The sequence below is a fragment of the Amblyomma mixtum genome, chromosome 3 (assembly GCF_055824585.1).
Source record: "Amblyomma mixtum isolate Tamu chromosome 3, ASM5582458v1, whole genome shotgun sequence".
Lineage (NCBI taxonomy): Eukaryota > Metazoa > Arthropoda > Arachnida > Ixodida > Ixodidae > Amblyomma > Amblyomma mixtum.
In genome coordinates, this window is record NC_143014.1 from 89,619,884 (window position 1) to 89,636,782 (window position 16,899).

Below are 16,899 nucleotides of genomic sequence, written 5' to 3' on the forward strand. Positions count from 1 at the left end.
TTTATGGGAGGGACTGATTTGAACCCATGGACAATGGCAGCTTGAAGAAAGCTGGCATATTTTACTATGATGAACTTCACTGTCCTTCACATTATAAAAAATTGGCTGTGGCTTAGCTAAGGTTAAGCCTGGATAAGCGAAAAACTCTCGCTGCTTTTCAGCCAACTCCCAAGCTACCACTTCTGGATCAGTGTTTCTGCGCCGTCCGACTGTTGCTTCTTCTTCTCCTTCCATGGCGAGTGTCTGCGCCTGTTCTATGGGCAAGCGTGCCTTATACACCCCTACTTTCAAATGTGCATGCGCACCGCTGCGGCGAAAGGTCAAACGGTGTTGAGGATTGCCGCCTGTTCTATGGCCGCCGCCGCCGCTCACGCGTTCTCGCAACGCCTTGCGAAAGAACCTTCTCCTCTTGGGACGGCGGCGGCGATCGCGTGGAAGCGGTGAAGGGTAAAACGGTGGCGAGGAGGAGAAGCGGCGACGCTCAGACAACGGAGTCAGCGCACGGCGGCGACGACGGCTGCGGCAGCAGCGGCCATCTGTGCTCCGCGTGACGTCGCTCGGTTTCGCGCATGCGCAGCTGTGGCTAAAATTGATCACGGCGCACACCAGACCCGGTGTTGACGAGTCTAGTGAAGCTTTTCGCTTCAAAAAGACTATCGCACAATCCAGAATGGATTTCTTCACACACTAGACCTCTGAAAAAATTCGTTCGCGATTGCACTTAGATTTATTTTGCGGGCGAGCCCTTTGTGCCCATGAAGAAGTTGCGATGCCCCTTGACCCCATCGCTCAGTCTCCGGGAGGACTGAGGACTAAGCCCCCCCCCCCCGCCCCCCCTCCGGAAAGTTTTCGGAGGGGAGGGGATCAAGCCTTCCAGCCCCCCCCCCCCCCCCCCCCCCCCGCAGTCGGCGCCTATGCCTGTACACTTAAGCATGTAAAGAATCATACAGCTTGGCGGCGCAAAGTGATTTCATGAACAAGGGGAAGCTTTGGGCCAGTTGGTCTGACATGTTGGAGAGGAGGAATAACCGCGAACTTGACCGGACTGAAGAGCGAGAAGAGGACAGGACGAGCAGTAACTAGCAACTGAAGTTTATTGAAAAAAGACATGTTGCAGCAAAGGTTGCATCTGCGCATAGCGTACGAGAACAGAGATAGTGACACGTGGAACACACGAGATAGTTAATGAAATACATCGAAACGAACAAAAAACGAACAAAAAAAACAATGAAATGCCCGTCACAGGTTTAACAGAAACCGGGTCTCTTTATCTAAAAGCGCCACGGAAGGCTCACTCACACACATATCAAGCCCAAGTTGAAAGGGAGATTTTAGAAGCGGCACACATGCGCAAACTTGGGCTTGATATGTGTGTGAGTGAGCCTTCCGTGGCGCTTTTAGATAAAGAGACCCGGTTTCTGTTAAACCTGTGACGGGCATTTCATTGTTTTTTTGTTCGTTTTTTGTTCGTTTCGATGTATTTCATAAACTATCTCGTGTGTTCCACGTGTCCCTATCTCAGTTCTCGTACGCTATGCGCAGATGCAACCTTTGCTGCAACATGTCTTTTTTCAATAAACTTCAGTTGCTAGTTACCGCTCGTCCTGTCCTCTTCTCGCTCTTCAGTCCTGTCAAGTTCGCGGTTATTCGTCCTCTCCAACATGATTTCATGAAAAACTGCTTATTATATTGGGATGACACGTTCCGTTCGGGTTGTGCCAGTCCAGCTGTAAATAGAGTTGGGACAGCGTAAAGCGTAGAACAAAGGAAGCCTAATCGCCAGTGTAGGAATTTTAAATTAACTGCGCTTACGCCCAGGACAGCGCGCAGTTTCAAATGAGGCGCTCTGGGTTATCCAAGAACAATGAACGAACACCAGCGGGAGAGAGTTTACGGGCGGTAAATATGCACGTAAGTTTGTGGTAGCCTGTGGTGCAATGCAACCCCCCCCCCTCCGACTCCCCCCTTTTTGATAAGGAAGTTACTCTTTGAAGAGTATGTGGTCTTGTTGCACATGGGACCCGGCATATGGAACACTGGGCGATATACTGGCATTCGACTTCAGTGTTCACTCCCCTCGAAGTCTTCCTTCGTTTCTAATTCCGGTGTTTGATTTCTGAAGGTAACAAACAAACTCATCTCACAAAGAGTAACACCTTCAGAAGCGCGTTATTCCTCCACCATACATAAAAGGCCACGTTCACGCTCGCAAAAAGCCTCTGATTATTGCTTACCTTATAAGAATCGCGCACTGCCGCGAAGTTATTGCTTTTAGTTTTCATTTGCCGCCGTCTGTATAATCTTATCATTTTTGTTTGTTTCGATCCTAGCGTCGAACCATTGCTATATTTCACGCGGAGCTATCTACCCATATCATAAACATGCCTGGTCTGTCTTGCATAAGTAGATTATAGCGTGATCAAGAACCGTGGCGTTCTAGTCGGATAACTGAAGACCTTACGGATGGCTGTCGCCTTCGTGAATATTTTAAATTTTTTTGTGGGCACTTGCTCAGACAAACGATAGTTGTATAAGGAACAGTACAAATTTCCTGTAGCGTGTTGTCACGACCAAACGGAAATGCAATGTGTTGAATAAACAGTTCATAAAGATGTCGGATTCCGAGTTTTTCGATGCTATAGTGTGAGAAGTAATCATGCAGTCACACTGCTTGGCATATGATGTCTTGAGTATATTGGCGACGTGTGGAAAATCTGCGTGTGAGTCCGTTTAGTTGATGACTACTTTGTTTTCGAGCCTCAACGAGGCGCCTTATTTACAGTGCGATCCCCATGCTTTTACCGGAAGTTCCGTTGTCCTCTGTGGCAGCTGCTTAAATTTTGTTTTATTCGTGTGAAGTGCGCGTCGCGCGAAATGTGCCTAGGCACGACATATACAGCGCGGGATACGAAAGCGTGGGAACGTCCGTCGCTCTCACGTTGAACGCCGGGTGCTTGTTGCTATGCCAGTCAGGCTTTCTTTTCTCGTGGCGTTGAATCTTGCCGTAATGACGTGGCTATGTACTGGCCTTATTCCATGTGAATCAACGCGCGCACGCGAAAAATTGAATCACTGGACAAGTTCACCTTAAAATGAGATTCACGACAAACGTGTGTTAAGGTTTTCAAGTTTTATGCTTTCATTTCGTACTTTATGCCGTTGAAAATAAGTAGTAAGTAAAGAGAAACAAAATGCTTCCAATTTATTTAAGGCGAACTTGCGGGCCGTCTCTTCGTAGACAGCTGTAGCATGGTGTAAAGCAGAAAGGACATGTGTAAATTAAGTAAAATAACGCAGAGCCCCTGCCAACGTGAGGTCAGTCACACAGGTAAAATTGATTACGAAAAACACGAGGAGACTGTTATAGGGCCACTACAAATAGCTGCTCTTACAGAAGGCCGATGTCATCAGCGCTGGGCACAGCTTTCCCTATTCGTGAACAACGACTCAACGTGGCGTTCGGTGCGTAAATTTTCCTTCCCAATTTGTCAAAGCAATGTAACACTACTTTCTATCTTCTAGTCTTGAATGAAGCAGGGACTCTATGGCGCGCTTCCTATCGAATGCTTAATGTACTGTTGCGGAAAGGCAGTAGCACGCGATACGATACAGACTTGTATTCGAACCCGCGGCGATTCATACATGCAGTGGCTGCTATATGCACGCCCCCTGCCCATTGTAACGGATAAATTTACCCCGTAGAAGCATCCGAACACACATTTAAAAGTTTTCTAAAATAACCCATACGCCCACTCCTTCGCTTCATCCACACTTTTCCAAGAGTCTCATGCATTCTCAAGCTATTGTAAGTCCACAGTAGAGGAGATCTGAAGCAATTAAAAAAATAAATAAAACTGGGGAAACTTCGATGCACCCTTGTGCTCGTTGACAGTGGGGCGCGGGCGGACTTTTGCGAGTATTGGGAGTTCTCGTGAGCTACGTACGGTGTCGCTTGTGGAAATGGTAAGAAAAGTGAAGGAAGGAAATAGCAGTACAGTGATGCAGATACAACTGCTGCACTTTGATGGCTTCAAAGACAAAAAGCGGGCCGTTACAGACCACTGTGTGGTGTCTGCGTTTGCCGAGTTTCACATGGGCTGTAAAGGTGTGCTTAGTCCTGTCCTCCGACTCTTTTCGGTTCTACAACTACGGATGCCATTTTAGACGAACGACGTCTGAAGAGAACGGTATGTAGTTGCTGACCACCCTCTACAAGGAGGCCTTAAGAAAACTTCCTGGCACAGAAGTTATAGGGGCTGCTCTTTACGCCTATGTAATTGTCTTTTACTGTAGATTTTTACAGCCAGCCATGCGGCAGTGGAGACCGGAAGCTCTGTGCAAACAAAGCACGTACGCGCCACCTGGTGAAGGGAGCTGCCATAAGAGCAAAGCAAAAACTAATATCCGGAGTGAAAAAGAAAAACGAACGTTTCTAAAGAGAGAACCAGTCTGGGACACCAAAGCCTTTCCTTCGCTAAGCTGGTGGACACAAAACAACACAATTACACGAAAGAGACGCGCAATAAAACGTTAGAACTAGTCGGTCTTTCATCTTGGACTCTTTTCGCAGACTGCTGGGTGCAGAGTAAAAAAGAAGCGATTTTATATGTGGGATTGGAAACCGCAAGTGATCTTCGCAGCTTGTCCCTCGTTACGAGGTGTAAGCGGAGCGCTTGCATTTTGATAATCAGAGTTAACTACTGTGCACATTCTCATAGCTTTTTTTTCTGACCTAGTATACACGGCAGGGAGCTCATTGCAGGGGAGGAATTTCGCGGTGATATATTACTATGGCTCTCAAAGGCGACACCGACACAGGGATACAGGCGTGTTTTTTTTTTGTTCTTGTCTGGTAGCGTTTTAATAAACATACAGTTGCGCGCAAGAACTTATCTAAAAAAACTTTGCTGCTGTGAATAATGTACATTTTCACAATTTAATGTACCGTTCCCTAAATGCCAAAAATTTTATTTGAAAAGCAGCCACGGAGTAACAGTCATCTGCGAGCTCGCGGAAGCTGAAAAATTGCTGCGGCGACTACTCCAGTGGGAGGGAAATACGGCCGTGAAGCTCCGTTCCATGTCTGTTCAGCCACGCCTCTTTCACTGCTTTCTTTCTTGTTTTTTTCTGGTTACAATTGCCTCTTGTTTCTTTCCATTTTCTTTGCGATTCCATCCACATTATTCAGAGAACGTTGAAGCGTCGGCAGCCAGAACACTTGTCGCTTGACGGCTCCCTCCCTGGCCCGGAAGGGCGGCAACGCAGTACGAAAGCACGTTTGCACTCTATCATGCTGACCGCGTTGCTTCTTTTTCCCATTTGTCCTTGTGTGCTGGAGAACAAGCGATGCATTTTAGCTGATGCAGCTATACTTCCACCCATTTCCTATCATCAGCGGGCTAGGCCTTTACCCGGTGGAAGTTTTGTTCGCTTACGTTTTTTTACTGCACGCTGCGTGTAGACTGTTTAGATAGGGCCAACATTTAAGGTCGTGCATTTCATACGCCTAGTTTGCACTCTGTATTTCTTATTTCTGTTGCCGACAGTATATTTAACGAAGCAGGTGGCTTTCAGCAGAAGGTGCAAGACGGGTAGCTCTTTACTGTCTACGCTTTCTCTCCTAATGAGCTAGGTGATAGGTCTGTATCCGCTCTGCGATAAGATTTTGCGTCTAGAAGGCTTCTTTTGATATTCGGTATCTCTGTTAGGCTTCTCTGGCCGCTACTTCTGCAATGAGCTAATCTTCCATTGCTGTGACCACTGCGCGACTTTGAACATGTTGTTTTGTCTGCGTACCTTTCGATCTACAGTCGGGGACAGAAGTCTCTGGACCACGACATCCGCAAACTCAGCCGATAGCTCAGTTGTTAGCCGCCGGGTCGATACCATACTTTTGGATGGAAGGACAGGATTTTGAACCTTACCTCCGCTAGTGCGGTCTCAGTCCAGCGACTATTATTAGAGATATGGGCTTGTTTGCGTATTACGCGGTCGAGAGACTTTTGCCCCGACCTAATTAATGCCAGTAAAGGCGCAAAAAAGTGGTGGTGGTGAACTTGAATCCTGACGCTTTTTTTACTTCCTCTAAATCTATATTTTGTTAGAATTCAATAGGTTAAGTGCCCTTTATTCACATCATTTCTTCTGCGCGGGCCTAAGAAGTGTTTCTTTTTAATCCAAAAGGGCATTCACTTTTTATGAATCCATTGGGCCATAAACTTCCATGGGCGAAGCTCACTTTGAGAACTTGTACAGTGCCTGTATTTGGCAAATAATTTTCCTTAGCTAATGTGAAAGTCACGAGGTGGTGTGACGGTGGTTGTGGTGGTGTTAATGTACAAGCCGGATTAGCCTTAGGCGAGTGACTCAGACGATTGCTCCACTTAAGTCACTGATTTGAATGGTTGTGCTTCGGCAATCCGCCTTAAAGGCTTGGGATGTGGAAGGGGAAAACTCGAATGAAAAGCACCCATTCCTTTCGACTGCAGAAACTCTACCAATAACCGCGTTGAAATTTACATGTACTGCAGTAGTCAGTACGAAAATGTGACATTGATCACTAAGTGATCATTATTACTACGGCCACCGCTACTGTTCGCTACTGACATCAGAAGTAACATGGTAATTCTGGTTTTGGCGGCCATAAGCGGTTACATGCTCGTTAAGCCCCAACGATGTTAAAACATTCAGCATAAAAGTTCATGCAGTGCATTTCGGGCTCAGTAATGTCTAAGAGCTAAGCGAAAAGTCAGCCATCGACATGCAAGGGAAACTTTCATTTTGTTTCTGGGTTCAGTGTGTGTATAAAGGCAGGCGAATTCTCCGACGAAAGCAACTATCCGTGAATACATTCAGTGTGCCGTGAAGCAGCTACGTGTCACTGGCGCATACAGCCTGAGCTTGGTCCTTTCAATACCGGTAAGAGAATGAAAAGAAGCAAAACAGCCTTTTTGGGAAGATTCGATTTGAAGAACCCATCAGTACCTTATCAATAATAAACGGTAAGGGTGAAAAGAAGCTGGCAGGCACAAAATGACCTCACATTTCTTGCTCGTTAGTCTTCTTTTGCATTTGAAAAACGCTCAAAAGTCTTCCTCGAAGATATCTAGGCGGTGATTGAAGAGGAGCCTTTAGTGCCGCTGTAACGCAGGAGGGCCAGGCTTGCGTTCTGTGATAGAACCCTGTGATCTTGGTGTACATGTACATGAAAAAAAAAATTGCCGAAAGTTTAAGACAGGAACAAAAAGAAAAAGTTTAAAGACATTTCACGTGGCAATTCCTGCTAGCTCTGAGAATGTTCTATTAATGAAAGCTAACTCATATATGGCACCACAAAAAAAGCACAAAAACAGATTTACTTCGGAGCCTGATAGTATAGGTAGGTAGCAAAAAAATAAAAGCAGTCAGAGCAGCACAGATTATACAGCTCTGTTGTAGTTTGGCCAGTCATAATTGCTCCTGTTTTTGCACACGGCTCGAAGGAGTCCTCTACATGTTCAAAATGTGTTCAGACATCAAGCCTTAGGCAAAGCCGTAGTGAACGATCAGGATTTAAACTCACTGTCACAAAGAAGAGCGAACGTTGTCAACTTAAAACCCTTTCTCGCTCGTAAGCCTCAAAGTATATGGTACTTGTTGCAATGTCTGTCGCTCTTACTATCCGCCTCAAGTCTGGAAGACATTATGGTAATCAACAACTTCATTATGGACGAGACGCTTCGCCAAACAGGTATAGTGAAAGCATTTTGGAACAGGACTAGATATTTAACGACATCGTCCAAAATCATATGATAATGGAGCTCTTACAAAAAGCAGCTATACGGCTTTTCATTCTGGCTTAGATATTTTCAAGCTTCTTACCGCTGAGTATTAGTTGTAGTAGTGGTTTATTGTGACAAAAATACAAAGAGGAAGAAAAAGATGTTGCCAGCCGCAGTGGTTGCTATCTATTATCTTAAGCACCCGAGCTGCTGCCGGCGGAAATGAAGGGACAGGGGAGAGGTCTATTTACAATATTTACAAAAATATAAAAAAGGTGAACAAGTTTGCGCCGCTGACATGCGAGTGTGCCGCCGCAGTGGCTCAGCGGTTATGGTGCTCGGCTGCTGACCCGAAAGACGCGGGTTCGATCCCGGCCGCGGCGGCTGGAATTTCTTTGGAGGAGAAATTCTAGAGGCCCGTGTACTGTGCGATGTCAGTGCACGTTAAAGAACCCCAGGTGGTCGAAATTTCCGGAGCCCTTCACTACGGCGTCTCTCATAGCCTTAGTCGCTTTGGGACGTTAAACCCCATAAACCAAACCAACCAGACATGCGAGTGTCCAGATACTGTGCGAATTATAATCGCGTGCTAGCGACCACTACACATATTTACAGCATAGAAACACTATATATACAAGGCAGCGCGCATTTGGCCTGAGTACTCATGCCTCATAGCCTTTATTGGACGCGTATGCTTGGCAGCCCAGAAATCTGAAGGTTCAGGGAAATTACACCGAAAATGACGCAGAGTCTGCAAAATTGAGCTGGCAAGTGAGGACTACAAATTATTTCGGCTTGCATAACGCACGTGTGCTTTCTGTGTTGCAAAATCTGATGACAGATTATTAGCTAGCCGGCTTATCTGCACAGATATGCGCAACCAAGCTAGATGACACAACAGAATTAGGTACTTGCGGGCGTTCGTGTCAGCTCGTGGGTCCACATGCATAAACAAAAGGATGGCAATTTGAGCACAAACGCGACTACTGAAAAACTTGAACCTGTGCTAGGAGTGAGAATGCTGCGGCGTGCTTCGTTCACAGAATGATGCGTACTAGAGGTTTGTTGAGTAGGTCCAATATTAAGGCGAAAGCCTTTTGTGATATACTCGCGGTGTCCGTCCGTGCGCTGGAATAGTGCCAACCATGGCCTCTCCTCCGCGCAGCGGCGCACCCTCCTCTCCTCCTTAGCAACCGGCGCGCCGGTGGGGGGCGCAGCTGTGCATAGCAACTGTGACGTCACAGAGTAGCGGTAGAACGAGCGCGCGCGCTTCGGCGGTGGCAGCTGCACCACCGCTCCTTCGCCAGACGTGTCGTTGCAGTCGAGTGAGTGAGACCCATGGCTCCGAAGCGGCCCAGTGATTCCGCGCCGAGCGGTTCGGGGAAGCGGCAGCGGACGCCGGATTCCCCCAACACCAAACGCCAGAAGAACAAGGAGCGAATGCGCATGCGCCGACTGAACATGCCACCAGATGCGAAAGCAAGGGAGGCAGAACGGACGAGGCTTTCGCTAAGCACACTTTAGAATTTCCAAAGTGTCTTCGGTAATTTTTTTAAGCCTCTCACATGCAGCCGCAGTAGCCTTACCTTGCGCGGATGTTACATCGCACTGTGGGAGGTATCCGGAAAATCTAAATTCTTGTGGTCGCGACCACTACGACTTGCGGCGTGACGAATGTTTTTATAACATCGTTTTGTGTGAAACGTTCAGTGGCAAAATAAAATATGTATTAATGTCTGGAACTTCCTGAAGTGGCATTGTCATGTTGAAATAATTAAAAAAAACGAAGCTACCGCGAGCTTCTTAGCCGGCTCGATCTTTTCATTATCTTACTGAAAGGCTAATCTCCGGACAGTGCTTTCTTAGCAGGCGTTCTCAGCGCTACGGTATCTGTATACAGTAATTCATAAATCTGATATAGACGGCTAGATGAAAAATCATCTTTAGAGATAGACTATGATTGGTTTAGTACCACAGAGGATAATGAAAAATGAAAGGGGTAAAATCTGGTCCTATATCCCATAGTTGATATTTAGTTTGCAGCGTCACGTTTCCATAGCAGGAACACTATCAGCGTTACTGCGAAAAATAGGATACCGTATATAGAGAACCGAAAGTGACACGGACGTTTTCTAAATGTAGATGCGGAAAGACAGAATCAGTATTACACGTACTGCTTGAAAGCGTCCAAATCTTCAGCCGTGAGGAAGATAAAAGTTGAATTTAATGCATGCAGGAGCACACGGTTGAAACCTGAGTGGTTAAGGCGCTCGGCTACTGAGTCGGAGTACCCGGGTTCGAACCCGGCCGCGGCGGTCGCGCTTCGATGGCGGCGAAGCGCAAAAAGGGCCAGTGTGCTGTGCGATGTTATTGCACATTAAAGATCCCCAGGTAGTCGGAATTAGTCCCGAGCCCTCCACTGAGGCACCTCTCTGTCTTCGTTTTGCTCCCACCTCCTCTCTTCCCTCACGGCGCGGTTGAGGTGTTCACCAAGAAGTGAGGCAGTTAGTGCGCCATTTCCTTTCATAAAAGCCGCCGCGGTGGCTGAGCGGTTATGGTGCTCGGCTGCTGGCCCAAAAGACGCGGGTTCGATCCCGGCCGCGGCGGCTAGAATTTCTTTGGAGGAGAAATTCTAGAGGCCCGTGTACTGTGCGATGTCAGTGCACGTTAAAGAACCCCAGGTGGTCGAAATTTCCGGAGCCCTCCACTACGGCGTCTCTCATAGCCTTAGTCGCTTTGGGACGTTAAACCCCATAAATCAAATCAAATCAAAATCAAATCCTTTCATAAAAAACCACACCCTGCGAGACCTGTATTTAGGGCAATGCCATTTGCTGTCTGGTTGCTGATGTGTTGTATATTTATTTATTATTTTCCTATTGTTCGCCGAATGGCATTATAAGGGGAGGGGGAATGAAACGCTGCACTATAGTGAAAGAAACGAAGCAGCATCAATGCAACAACAGCATATGAACGAACCGAACACGAAATTTCAGCAAGTCCAAAAAGTAAAAAAGAAGCATCCGAAAGAGCAGCCTAAAGAGGGAAAAAAAAAATGCAAAAGCGAACGTTCGGGCACCCATGTCCAACATTCTCGGACAAAAATGTTGAAAATTAGAAAATTTTAAGACACTCTTATGGAACTATTGAAAGTAATTGTCCATTCTTCTGATATGCAGCAAAATATTTCTTTTAAAGTGTTCCCGTCGATCGCATCGAACAGTTAAGACTGCTGTAGAACACCTATGGAGAACGCTTTTGACGATAGCAAGAACGTTAGCAGAAAAAAAAAAATACAGGACTGCCGTCGGATGGTCCGAGGATATATTGATTCTTATAGTGAAATCCTGCATTATATGAAAAAATTCCGTTCAGAAAAGGTTTCCCGCTCAAAAATGCTTTTGTCCAGAATTGTTGTGTACGTAATGTGACATGTTAAAACTTTACATGAAAAGTCGTCGGAGTAGAGCCCATATTAAAAACGGAATGGTAGAGTTTATTTTGCTCATCGGGAATATGTGACAGCATTAAATAAGTCGCACATCCGGCTCCTGTCGAAGTTGTAAGCTGTCAGTATGTGAACAAGGTCTTATTATAAGGCGCGTGCAAGCTTCGAATTAAGCGAACGAAAAAAAGCGTAAAGAACTACCGTCTAAAATGCGTAGTCTTGATAAACTCATGGTGATGCTCTGACATGTTCTCCTAACGAAAAGGTTGTTAAGTTAGAACATGTTGTCGGGCTAGTCGGTTTATTTCTTCTTTCATGGTAAAAGTTGCGCGAAAAAACGCGCACACAATATAGGGACAGGATGTGCGGCCTGTCTTGTATGTGTATTTTTTTTTCGCGCAACTTTACCATGTTGTAACTTAGCGTGGCAAGCTGTCTCGGATCCGCGCGGCAAATTTTATTTTTTTTTCTTCAAACGTTTTGCTGCTTTTGTAAGGAACTGAGATTTCCGTTAAATTTATATCCATGCGTGACAGGGACACCATGTCGCTCTATAAATAACATTAAGATGAGTTATTGCACGCGGCTTTCCTTTTTTTTTTCTTGCGAGAACATTTAAAGTGGCACAGTGTCTTGCTGTGCTACTAGACGCAGGCTTGTTCTAAAAGGAGCTCGTGGTAGGCTTTTGCAAGACGTTGGTCAATGTCTGAAAGAAATGAAAGGAGCTTACGTTCGGCAAATACTTTTGTCAATACACACAGCTCAGTGGCGAATGATAATGACGGGAACTTCTAGTTACTGCTAAAGCGTTTTTTTTTCCTGGGGTGGTGGGCGGGGGAAAGCTAGTGGCCCGTCTTCGTTTGGGACATCTGAGGCTACCGCTTGTCCTGACCTTCTCACTTGCGTCCCTGTCTTTTGAGCTAGTCAATGAAAACTTCTACTTATGTGAGTTTTGGCAAACTTAATCAAGCTTGTTAAGTAAGTAGTTATATTTATCAGCTCTAATGTTGTCCTTCCCAATTAGAAGCTTTTCAGGTGACGTTCACATTTCTAAGTACAATCGATGGCGCATTTGATTGATTTCTTGAGCGCTAAAAAAATGACCATTTCTATGTTCCCGAGGTCATAAACGCAGCCAATATTCGTCAATAGCTAATGCAAGCAGCAGCCGTTTTCCTTCCAGTTTGGCTTCTCTGATGGTAAATTAATGTGTAAGGCGCAGTTACTCTCATTTAACTGCACTGTGGAGATAAATAAGAACGTGAACCTACTAGCCACTGAAATATTCGTTTTTTTTAGTGTTGGTCAGTCCCTTACTTCATGAGGGCAGAATGAAATTTGGAGACAGACCTTTACTCTGGCGTGCATTAAGCGGAACATGAAGCCTGAAAGGTGCAGACAAAGCATTCATGTCGAAACATATCGAGCCAGCTTTCCATAATTTTGACTTTATTAAATGGGAAAAAACGGAGCAGAGAGATATGAATGTCTCAGCCCGTGACAGGACACATCGTAGAGATTTTCGTCTGGACACATCAATGTCGAGTCGCGCCCAACTGTGGAGACGCCCTTAAAGGTGATCGAGTTAGTCACAGCCCAGGTAACCTGTGTCAAAATTTAAAGATGTTGGAGGAGCTGGTATGCTAGGTATGCCTGGACACATGTCTAGACGCAAGCAATTTGATAGGCATCATCCGCAGCGTTGGCTTAATAACCATGGCGTTTGAAGGCTGAACCCAAGGACGCGGGATCGAATCCCGGCCATGGTAGCCTCATTTCATTGGAAATGCCCGCGCGCTGTGCGATGCCAGCGCACGCTAAAGAGTCTCAGGTGGTTGAAATTAATCCGCAGTTCTACGCTACGGCGGCTTTCGTAGACCAAGTGCAGCTTTGGAACGTTAAACAATTGCACCACAATTGTGAGTCGACTCTATCGGTCGCGTAGATTCAGCGAATATTTCTGAAGAAGGCGACTAACATCCACATAATTGCAGCAAACACATTTGTTTTAGTAAAGAAGGGCGCCCTACATTTTTTCTGGGCAACGCGAAAACTGAGAATTTATTTGTTTTTAGAGCAGTTAGAAAACTTTCGTATTTAAATCCAGGTTTCGAACCCGCTCCTAGCAGCATTCAAAACTCTTTAAAGAAAGACCATGGAATGTAATTAGCGCATTGTTATTTAGATGAACGCCGACAAGACTAAGTGTTTTTAACTTATTCAACACAGTCAATCTGTTTCACGTCATAAAGATGTTTTTGGAGTAGAGGAAGCCTAGCCTTCTTCTAATGACGAAAACTTAATAACATATAAAAAGGTTCAGTTTTGTTTTGAATGCGTTTCAAAGTGGAAGCATTCTGCTGCATACTGCGTCGTGAAATTCTGCTTGCGTCGAAGTAACACGTACAGACCGCCGGTCTATACGCCAGCGACAACTATTTTAGCCGTACGAATTGTCTTTGAGGAAGGGAAAGGCACAGTAAGTGTCTCACTTGCGGCGGACACGTCAATATGATGGTGGAAGAAAGAATTAAGGAGGAAGTGAAAGGAGGAAGATAAAAGAAGGCGCCGAACTGCAGGGCTCGTGCACAAAAGTTACGCAATCCATTGAAGAGTGGCGAGAGACCTGATGCGTCAACTCTCGCTCGTTTTAGCTCTTTTCGCTACTAGTCGGTGCCCCAAAAACAAAGGGCGGGATTGTAAAGGCCGTCAGTTACCAAACTTACGTGGGAGGACTTAGATAAAATCAGCTTTTAAGTATTAAGAGTGACATTTTCGAAAGACTTATTCTCGGGGTTTCATTACAAGACACTCCACCGACTGTGCAGAGCCACGCAAAGTTCGCACTCAGTGCACTAAGGAGTTTCCTTGACAATTATGCAGAAAATGATTTAACAAAAAAAAAATGGATTGGGCCGGTGGGATGAGGTCCCGTTTCAATACCTCTGAAGACTGTGGCACGGCTTGTGCCTCAATTCACTGTCGGGGACCCATTGAGCTCGCCTGTCATCATTGTCGGCTTCGCCAGCTTTACCGGCAGTCAGGCGCCATTCACTGGGGTAGCGCACAATGCTGGTGTCCCATTCAGACTGGCGGAACAACTTCGCCTGCGCATTTCATTCTGAGCACCTGGTTTTGCCACACATGTTCGGAAACAGTTGAAAACATTCGTAAAGCTTTCAGAAATGAATTTATGCACGAAACGCGGATGAAGTTCCTGTGCCGGCGGATTTTAGGGATCACCACAGCGATGTCGATGTGGACACGTGTTGTGGTGACGCATATGGGCAATAACACAACGTCATGCATTTTCAAATGGCGTGGAAGCCGAGCCGTACGTTTCACGGATATCAGGGGTTCAGAGACAGCAAATTTTATTGGATACTTGAGGGATAGACATCCTATGTTCTGGTGTTTAAAGCATGCAATACTTTTAGCCCCCAGCCTTGCCACATTTAGGCGAACATCGTTCAGGCCCCGCAACGATTCTGAGGCCGAACATGACTCTGAGCCTGAAACCGAACCTTTCTAAACAATTCCTAAACGTTACGTCAGAATGCCTATGCTCTTACACGCCTGTTTACAGGAGGTATACCGAAGACTGGATTGGAAACAGTAGGGGATAAGGGTTAATGGAGAATACTTAAGTAATTTGCGATTCGCTAATGACATTGTTTTGCTAAGCCACTCAGTGTATGAACTGCAAAGGATCATCAATGACTTAATTAGCCGGGCAAAGCAGGGCGGTGCGTCTAAAAATCAATGTGAAGAAAACTAAAGTAATATTGAACAATCTCAGAAGGCAGCTGCAGTTAACGATCGGTAGCGAGGCGCTGGAGGTGGTAAGCAAATATGTCTATTTAGGGCAGGGAATGGCCGCTGATCCGGATCATGAGAGGAAAATAACTAGAAGAATAAGAATGGGATGGAGCGCATATGGCAGGTTCTCTCAGATCATGAATGGCACGTTATTAATATCCTTCAAGAGAAAGTATACAACAGATGTATCTTACCGGTACCCACCTATGGGGCAGAAACGTGGAGGCTAACGAAAAGGTTTAAGCTTTTAAGGACAACACAGTGAGCTATGGAAAGAAAAATGATAGGCGTAACGTTAAGAGACCGGAAGAGGGCATAGTGGATGAGGAAACAAACGCTGGTTAAATGACATCCTTGTCGAAATCAAGAGGAAGAAATGGGCTTGGGCAGGTCATGTAATGCGAAGGCAAGATAACCGCTGGTCCTTAAGTGTAACGTAGTGGGTCCCAAGAGAAGACTAAAGCCCGGAATACATGCGACGTTTTTTTCGACGATATTCGCGCGGCAGAAAACGTCGCGGTGGCGCGACGCCCGGCTGGAGATACACGGAGCGTAGAAGCGGCAGCGCGCCGCCGCTTATCCCTCGATGCGGAAGCAAATGTGGTCAACAAGTGGCAAACACTACTGAGCAAGGAGGTCTGTGAGAGCAGTGACGTTGACCATTCTGTTAAAATCACGAAAGTGTTCACTTCGACACCATTGACGATACTTACACTTATACTTATACTTATAGATACTTATGCATGCGTGCATAAGTATTTATAAGGATTTGCGTGCTCAAATGTATGCCGTCGCGTACCTTTGGACGCCCGCTCAGCCGCGGACACCAGCGGATGCGGTTTTCTTCGACACATTCGCTTCAGGAAGGAAACGCAGGCATTCCGATCCAAGATTCGGTCGTGTTCTCCAAAAAAAGCGACATTTTATGTCTGATGAAGCGTTTATTTTCACGACAGTAACATTTCCGTGCCAAAATCACTGCGTAGCTCATCGGCCATGGCGGCCATGTTGGCGGCGGCAGGCAGAGGCTATTAGTGGTTCTTGTTTGGTGAAGAATTGTTCGTGCAGTGCTTGCTGTTGTCTCCTATGTAGGGTCAAGCTCGCTGCACTGCACTGGGAAGGGAAAAGGGAATGAAAGAGATAGAGTAGGGCACGGATCGTGACGTAGCAAAGGCGGAAAGGGAGTGGAACCATGCGGCGCAGAAGTGCGCTGGTGCGCGCCGAAGTGTGCGCCCAACAGCGGCCCACCACCCAGGATTACTCAGCAGTGTTCCTTGGATACCATGGCTGCGCCTCCTTATCGGTGGTCTTTCAGCAGCAACAACTCTCTCCCCCTGCTCAGCAGTGGACTTCCTAGCAGACTTTTTTACCGCCCTCGAACGGATTACCTGTGTGGGTTGTTCGCGTGTGTCTGCTGCTCGGACGGCGCGCCCTGGGCTCTGGACGAACGGTGAACTCTCCCGCACGCACTTCGTGTGCCTGCTATACTCTTTCGCTCAACGGCCTCTCTTCACGCTGCCTTCTTGCGCTTTCTCTCAGCGCGCCACCCTGGCCCGCTTCTACACCTCACGGCAGGCAGAGGCGGCCAAACCGAAAGAGCCGGCTTTCTGCGCTGCTACTGGCTGGCTTCAGCCGCCGCTTCCGGTCTCACCGGACGCCGCGCGTCATTATCTGGAGGGTGGAGATCGGCGGCGGCGGGCGTTTTTCTCGACGCCGGGCGTCGAGTGAGCGCCGTTGGGCGAAAATCGCCGTCTCGAAGCGGTAAAAACGCTTCATGTATCCCGGCCTTAAGGCTCTTACCATAAGCGATTTCAAATTTCTTTTCCTCTGTTATTACTGGGTAGTGAAATCTATTTAGGCCATCTACTCCAG

At 46.6% G+C, this 16,899-nt stretch overlaps 1 protein-coding gene across 5 annotated transcripts in view; it reads left to right on the top strand.

Moving 5' to 3' along the window:
- Hnf4 (Hepatocyte nuclear factor 4) overlaps nt 1–16,899 on the top strand; it is a 107,223-nt gene that overhangs the window by 74,716 nt on the left and 15,608 nt on the right. The window lies entirely within an intron of this gene.